Here is an 8,032-nt window from a genome sequence, read left to right as displayed (position 1 = left end):
GGCTGGAAAGTCTGAGGCGAAGGGGAGAAGGCTATCTGCCCTCCCTTTCTAAACTTGAATAGAATATTTGGATGGTTCTTGGAAAAAAAAAATCTGTCCTCCCTAACTTACCGTAGCCAGGTCTGTTGCTTATTGCCAGCACTTGAGAGTGTCAGCACATAGGAGGTTGCTTAGCACACACAGGACAAAAAGAAGAGGTGGAAGAAAGTCGATATTAGGGACCGATCTCCCAAAATTCACGCTAAAGTTCTAACTCCAAATACCTATGTATATGGCTGTATTTGCGGGTAAGGTCTTTAAAGAAGTGATTATATTGAAATGGGATACTTAAACAAAAACTAAAACTAAGTACCATATACTGGCCTTGGTCCTTCTTGAGCATAGCAAGCACAGGTGCTGCTGCAATGGGGCCCCTGCCTGTGCTAAATATTTCTGACCAGATGTCCGTCCACATGATTCACCTCTTCCTCAGTGATTCTGATGATCAGATGGAGGAACCTTGCTAAAAGAATCAAAAAAAAAAAAAAACACTGGCCCTTTCTCCAATGAGGCTTTTATCAAGTACTTGACATTATTATTATTATTATTATTATTATTATTATTATTATTATTATGGTTTTTCGAGACAGGGTTTCTCAATGTAGCCATGGCTGTCCTGGAACTCTCTTTGTAGACCAGGCTGGCCTTGACTCACAGAGACCCACTTCTGCCTCCTAAGTACTAGGATTAAAGGCATGTGCCACCACCACCCAACTACTTGACTTTTAAACATGTAGCTGTACAGTTGTACAAGTTATTACTTGTGTAGTAAGCCTAATTGCTAAACTCCTAACAGTCTGCATTGATTTCTGTGATGAGAAAACTAAAGTTTACAAAGATGATGGAACTATCTAAGATCAGAGAATATGACTCAGAAAATGACAATAAATCAGGCATGGTGATACAGACTTTTAATCCCAGCACTGAAGAGACAGAGGAAGGTAAATATGTGAGTTAAAGGCCAGCCAGGGCTACATAGTGAGACCCTATCTCAAAAAACAAAACCTATGAAGGCAATTAGCACCTAGGCATAAAGGAACATTTCCCGAGCCACCTATAGGCCATGGAGACCTCAGAAGAAACCAGACTTGCCTCTACTTTGATCTTAGAGTTAGAGCCTTCAAAACTGACTAAAAGTGGTAGCGAGGCCTGGTAGTTCACACTTATAATTCTAGCACACATGAGGCTGAGGCAGGAGGATTGCTGCAAGTTTGAAGGGAAGCTGGCCTACATAGTTCCAGGCCAGCCTGGGATACATAGTGAGACCCTGATTACAAAACAACACAACCAAGAGACAGTACATTTCAGATCTTGAAGCAAGCCATTACCCAGTCTCTGTTTTGTTGTTGTTGTGGAAGTCACATCAGAGGGATAGTTGTAGGGTTACCCAGAGCAAATAGCTTCACTTCAAAACGGGCTTATTTAGACCTGCCCGGTGGCTCAGCAGGTAAAATCACCTACCAGGAAAGCCTGGTAACCTAAGGTCAGTCCTGGAAGCCCGTGTAAGTGTAGAAAAGAGAACCAACTCCAAAAAATTGTCCTCTGAGCACCACAAGACCCCCCCCCCCATTCCAGTAATAATATGTAGACATTTAAGAGGAGGCTTTTTTGGTTATTTGAGACAGGGCTTCTCAGTGTAACAGTCCTGGCTGACCTGGAACTAGCTTTGTAGACCAGGCTGGCCTGGAACTCACAAAGATCCACCTGTCTCTGCCTCCTGAGTGCTGCAATTAAAGGTGTGCGCCACCAACACCTGGCTAAAAGTAGGCTTATTTTAAATAACCCTTCTGTAAACATTAGCTTTTTAACATCCGCTCTAAGGAAAAGAGATTAAATGACAGAGGAATAAGGAATAATCATCTCACAATACTTCTCTACTGTGGACATTTGGCAGTGTCTGGAGATAGTTTTGGTTGTCATGAGTGGAGGAAGAAATCAATGATGTTGATATTGGAGACCAGAAATATTGTTAAACATCCTACAGCTCCTGCCCTCAGTGAAGGACTATCCAATTAAAAAACAAGAATAGAATTGAGATTGAGAAACTCATCAACAATCTATGGCCATATCACCCTAAATGTGCCCTATCTCGTCTTACCTCTGAAGTTAAGCAGGGTTGAGCCTGGTTAGTACTTGGATGGGAGACCGCCTGGGAATACTGGGTACTGTAAACTGAGAGAGAGAGAGAGAGAGAGAGAGAGAGAGAGAGAGAGAGAGAGAGAGAGAGAGAGAGAGAGAGAGAGAGAGAGAGAGAGAGAGAGGAGACCCATCAACAGATGTACTTCCTGCACTCAAGAGGCAGAGGCAGGTGGATCTCTATGAGTTTGAGGCCAGCCTGGTCTACAAAGCCAGTTCCAAGACAGCCAGGGCTACACAGAGAAACCCTGTATTAAACAAAACAGGGGAAGCTGGGTGTGCCAGTCCACACCTTTAATCCCAACACACAGAGACTGCAGGAGCCTCTGAGTTTAAGGACATTCTCTTCTACATATACAATGAGACCCGGTCTCAAAAGAATGGAAAATGACAATAACAGCGGAGAAATGTTCTGATTTTCTTTTTTTTTCTTTTTTGAGACAGGCTTGTGTAGCCCAGGCTTCCTCCATCTCTCTGGTGCTAAGATTGCTACCAATCCTGACTGAAAGTCCAAATGATTCTAACATTGGGCTCTGGAATTATAGAGGAGAGGTTAAATGTGATTAAACAAAACTTACTCTGTGATCTTAGATAGTTCCATCATCTTAGCAATTAAGCCGAGTACACAAGTAACCAGACTCTAACTGTACAGCTACAATGTTGGGCAGCTGGTGGTAGCACATGCCTTTAATCCCAGCACTCAGGAGGCAGAGGTGAGTCTCTGTGAGTCAAGGCCAGCCTGGTCTACAAAAAGAGTTCCAGGACAGTCATGGCTACATTGAGAAACCCTGTTTTGAAAAACCATAATAATAATAATAATAATAATAATAATAATAATAATAATAATAATAATGTCAAGTACTTGATAAAAGCCTCATTGGAGAAAGGGCCAGTTATTTTTGATTCTTTTAGCAAGGTTCCTCCATCTGATCATCAGAATCACTGAGGAAGAGGTGAATCATGTGGACGGACATTTGGTCAGAAATATTTAGCACAGGCAGGGGCCCCATTGCAGCACCTGTGCTTGCTATGTTCAAGAAGGACCAAGGCCAGTATATGGTGCTTAGTTTTTGTCAACTTGGCACAAACTAGAGCTACCAAGGGAGAATTTTAACTGAGGCATTATTGCCATTAAATTGCCCTGTGGACATGTTTGTGGGAGCGTTTTGATTAACAACTGATGTGGGACCAGGCAGCTCACTGTGAGCTGTGCCACCTGGGCAGGTGATCTTGAACTTATAAGAAAGCAGGCTGAGAAAGCCCTAGAGAACAAACCAGTAAGCAGCATACATTCTTTCATGGTTTTGGCTGCAGCTCTTGCCCTGACTTCCCACTATGGTGACTGTGACCAGGACATTTAAGCTAAATAAATTCTTCCCTCCCCAAGTTGCTTTTGGTCATGGAGTTTATCACAACAGATAGCAAACTAGAACAGATGGTATGACAAAGAATCAGCAATCCAGGGAACAGCTTGGGAGAGAGTAGACCAAAATTAGAGATGTAAGGAGACCAGATCACTCAGTTGGTTTTAAACAGATCATTTTGGCTTGTGTGTTAAGAATGGCTGTATTGGACAAAGGCAGAAATAGAAACCAGGCATGCTATACTGCGATTGTCTAAGCAAGACAGCTGTGGTGGTTTCAAATAGGGCAGCTTCTTTGGGGATGATGACATATTCTAAAACTAGGCTATCATTATGGCCATGCAACTGTGTACATGTGCTAAAAACACTGGATTGTAAATTTTAAATGGGTAAACTTTATGGTATATGTATTGTATCTCAACAAAAGTATCTTAAAAAGAACTGGGAGCCGAGTGTGGCCATACATGCCTGTAATTTTAGCACTTTAGATGCAATGTGCAAGATGACTGCTGCAAGTTTGGGGACAGGATAGTTTCCATTCTCATTTGCTGATCAACCAAAGCCACAGAGTGAAGTCCTGCTTCTGTAATCCAAAACAAAACTAAACTAAAACACCTCTAACCCTTCCCAAAAAGCATTTTTTATTTAAAAAAATAAAAAGAAATGAGAGAATGGATTTCAGTAAGGAAAAATGATGGACAAATAATATAAAGATTTAAGTATATTTAGAAAACAGAAACTTGTCTGGCGGTGATGGCACATGCCTTTAATCCCAGCATTCAGGAGGCAGAGGCAGGTGAATCTCTGTGAGTTCGAGGCCAACCTAATCTACAAGAGGTAGTTCCAGGACAGGCTCCAAAGCTACAGAGAAACCCTGTCTTAAAAAACCAGAAAAAGAAAAAAATAAAGAAAACAAAGTTGCAATGCCATTTGTATAATTGTATGGTTTCATACAACATCCAGAAATGTATAGCTAGAATTAATCAAAGAGCAAGTACTGGAGTTTTGCTCAGTGGGTACAGTATAAAGACAAAGATGTAAGAGAGTTCAGGGTGCTCTGAGAGAGAGGTTCAGGTGATCAACCTTGAGGTTACAAGGTTCACTCTGGATAGCAAAGGAAATCCAAAGGGGAACTAAGATAACAAAGGAGAAAGGGACAGTTCTGGAGCCAACTCTGGTAGTTTTAGACTTCTCCAAGCAAAAGATTATTTGTGCCTGGCTTGATATTGAGAACATGAATATAAGATGATGCATAGCAAAATTATTTTGCACATACTAAATTAGAAATAGTCCTGTTTAAAAAAAAGAAATAGTCCTGTTTTAAATTCTATCAACATAATTTCATAAATACAACTTGGTGAGAAATTTTTATATTATAATGGTCTAGTCATATAACTAATATGATAAAAGGAACATATATGCTTTACTTGAAACTTTATTATATAAATTTCCATTTCTTTTAAAGATTACAAAACCTGTTCTTTGACAGGAATACAAGCAATATTGTTCCAGGATTATTCATGGATACATTGGAAAGAGCTTAGATTACACATTAATAGTATGATTTGCAAACTTAAGTAAAACAATTTAAAGTACTCAGTAAAATCTGATCCTCACAAGCACTTCATAACTATGGCAGCAGTGCCAAGCATCTATGCAATTTACCCACCAATAAAAGGTACAACACATAAGAACCCTTGATATGGTACCTTGCTTGGGCTTTTGGCATGCCTTACTAGAGATGAACTAGTATAAAGTAAGATCATATATAACAGTAGAAAAATATTTATGATTTTTTTCTTTTTTAAAAACTGCTTAAGTAGATACCCACCCCATTCCCACTCATGGCCAAAAATGCAAAATAATTACATCTTTTAGGTGTATACCTTCCCTTTTTATTTAGGGTAAAAGTCAAGATAAACTAATACATGTATATGATATTGAGTTACACACTCATCACTCATAATCATTAAGGACACTAATGAATGGCAATACTTCAAAACCTTCTTTAAATAAAAAAAAACCCAAGTTTTATATGGTAAACTACACTTACAGAAACACAACCCAAGTCTTTATCCTCATGCTCTTGCTTTGTACTTAAAAGTTCTACTTTAAATACTTGTTTGAAAAACTCAGTATACAGCTCATCCAGTACTATAGTAATATAGGAATAAAGATGTTCACTTTCATTGGACATTGAACTAATCTACTTAGAGAGAATTATATAGTGACTCTCTTCTCAAATACATTTCCATATACTGTACTTAAATGGTATGTGCTAGAAGACATTTTCTTGAGGTTCATACATCTGGACTTATATCTCTAAGTTTTCCTTTCCACTAATCTCTAGTCAAAACATCATACGCCTTGCTAGTTGCTCTGGGAAAAGTCATGATATTTCAACAGCTTATCATGCAGTTCAAGGTTATATGGCAAAACAATGAGGAAAGTGCCTTAAGAGGTAGGAAGTAGGCTCTCATCCCAACCCTTGCTATGCCCAGTATGAACAGGTAAAAGACTGGAATAAAAGTGGTAAATATGAGACCTATAGTGACATTAGGTTTAAGAAAATTAAGTTGACTTAATTACTAAAATTTTTGTGAACTGTCACTTTGGAACCAGTTACATGTCACTTAGCAACACAGCAATGTTGTGTTACAGTTAGAACACAGCAGTGTCAAAAACACAGAAAGCACACTGTAGATACAAATTCTTCTTGGCCATCCATATTTGGGCATTATTACTGGGTAGATTCTTCAGTGGAAAAAGTGGTTAGGTGTGGCTCTGTAGAATACCACAGTCTCAAGAAACTGAATTCATTCCTTCATTAATCTCCACCAATGGTCACTTGGGGAGATCAGCAAAATGTAAGCAACCTGGGGTTGAAAAGAGGACTATTTTCGTTAATTGAAATAAAAACACTGAATTAAGTCAACTTCTCTGTGAATTAAATAAGGCTCAAAGTATACATCCAGTTAGTCACAGGGAGTTGGATCTTGCAGAGGGACAGATAGACTGAACCCTCCTGGTTTAAGCACCAAGATCAGCTACTGAATCCATTGTTTTTGTGAGTCTCAGAAAATAGACCTTTTTTGACCCTTTACGCTTGAGAGCTCTCTGAATACTTTCATAAGTCTCCAATTATTATCACCACACTAAGATGGAACTTCTTTTATAAAATATAGAAAAATAATCTAAAATATTGTAGGTTAATTCCTAAAAGGTAGGGATTGGAAACTATCAGAGGCAAATTGAGATGTGTGTTACTGGCCTCCACAGTGAATAAGAACATAAATACCAAGGTCCCAAAGTCTAGAAAAAAAGCCTTTGGCTAACTTTCATCACAGAATGAGTCTACTCTGGTCCTTTTCCTCTCAAATACATGCCTTCTCTGGAAGCTTCTGCACCTACTCTGTGTTTAAATTCTTCCTGGATGGAAGGTATGGGCACAACTTTAAGGATACCCCCACTTCTCTTGATGTCTTCTGATCCCAACAGAAGCCACGCCTAAAGAACAGATGGAAAAATGGTTTGATCCTCCCAACCTGTTCTTTGGAGTGTAATGCATATGAAATGTGGAAACTACCACACATACCCTACATCCTCTCTCCTGACACTCAGAACTTACTCTTCCGTATGCCAGCTTAACAGCATCTTGACTTTGGGTCTTGCCAAAATTATTTTTAGAGTTTTGGGGTTGCTTGTGAAAAACAGATTTATATTACATCTGTTAAATTCAAGGGATTAATGCATTTAGAAGATACCTTTTTAAACAGAAGGAGCTGAAATGATTCATAAAAAGCAAACCAAAAAAGAAAAAAAACAACAAAACTTACCTTAATTTACTATCATCACTTGAAAGGGAAGATGCAAAACACATATTTTAATTCAGTTTCCAGAATGTGCTTGGCTATGTTAAATGCATTTTTATTGTTTGGGTTGTTATTTTGCATCATTAACCAAGAGATGTCTGCAAAGAGTCCTGTCAGTTTAGTTCCTTCTTTCAGAGAAATATAAAAACAGGGCCAACAACTATGAGATAAGCCCCAGAAATTGGCAGCGATGCAGGGAAGGCAGAAGACTTCAGGAGCCTTAATCCCGTAAGTACGGTGGCCTGTAGGAAATGGACTTTGTGAAAAGAATGGAAAGGCTAACCCAGCACAAGGACTACATTGTTGGCTATGTTTGCCCTAAGATAATGTGAACACCAGAGCCACAGATGAAGTAATTTATGTTCCTAACCTGTCTTGTCAGTAGGAAGTCTTCAGTTTTGTGAATCTATAACTTGCTTTTCTCCAATAAAACTGGCAGTTTGACTAGACAAAGAAGGCAAAGGTAATTCTTCATAATATAGTAGAGGACTGCCCTAAGAAGTATGATTTTGACTTTAGCTCTTTTTGGTGATAATATGAAATAAGAGCAGCATGATGTTATGAGGAAAAACTAAATGAGACATGGGTAAATGAAAGAATCTGACATATTGAATAGAAGAGG

The 8,032-nt window shown here is 39.0% G+C and overlaps 1 pseudogene; it reads left to right on the top strand.

The window, feature by feature from the left end:
* The first annotated feature begins 2,094 nt into the window (after window positions 1-2,094).
* On the top strand, window positions 2,095-2,213 carry LOC119805657 (annotated as a pseudogene).
* The last annotated feature ends 5,819 nt before the right edge of the window (window positions 2,214-8,032 follow it).

This window comes from Arvicola amphibius, chromosome X (assembly GCF_903992535.2).
Source record: "Arvicola amphibius chromosome X, mArvAmp1.2, whole genome shotgun sequence".
In the NCBI taxonomy this organism is placed as follows: Eukaryota; Metazoa; Chordata; class Mammalia; order Rodentia; family Cricetidae; genus Arvicola; species Arvicola amphibius.
Note: the sequence above shows the minus strand (reverse complement) of the source record. Positions and strands in the feature narration are given on the sequence as shown.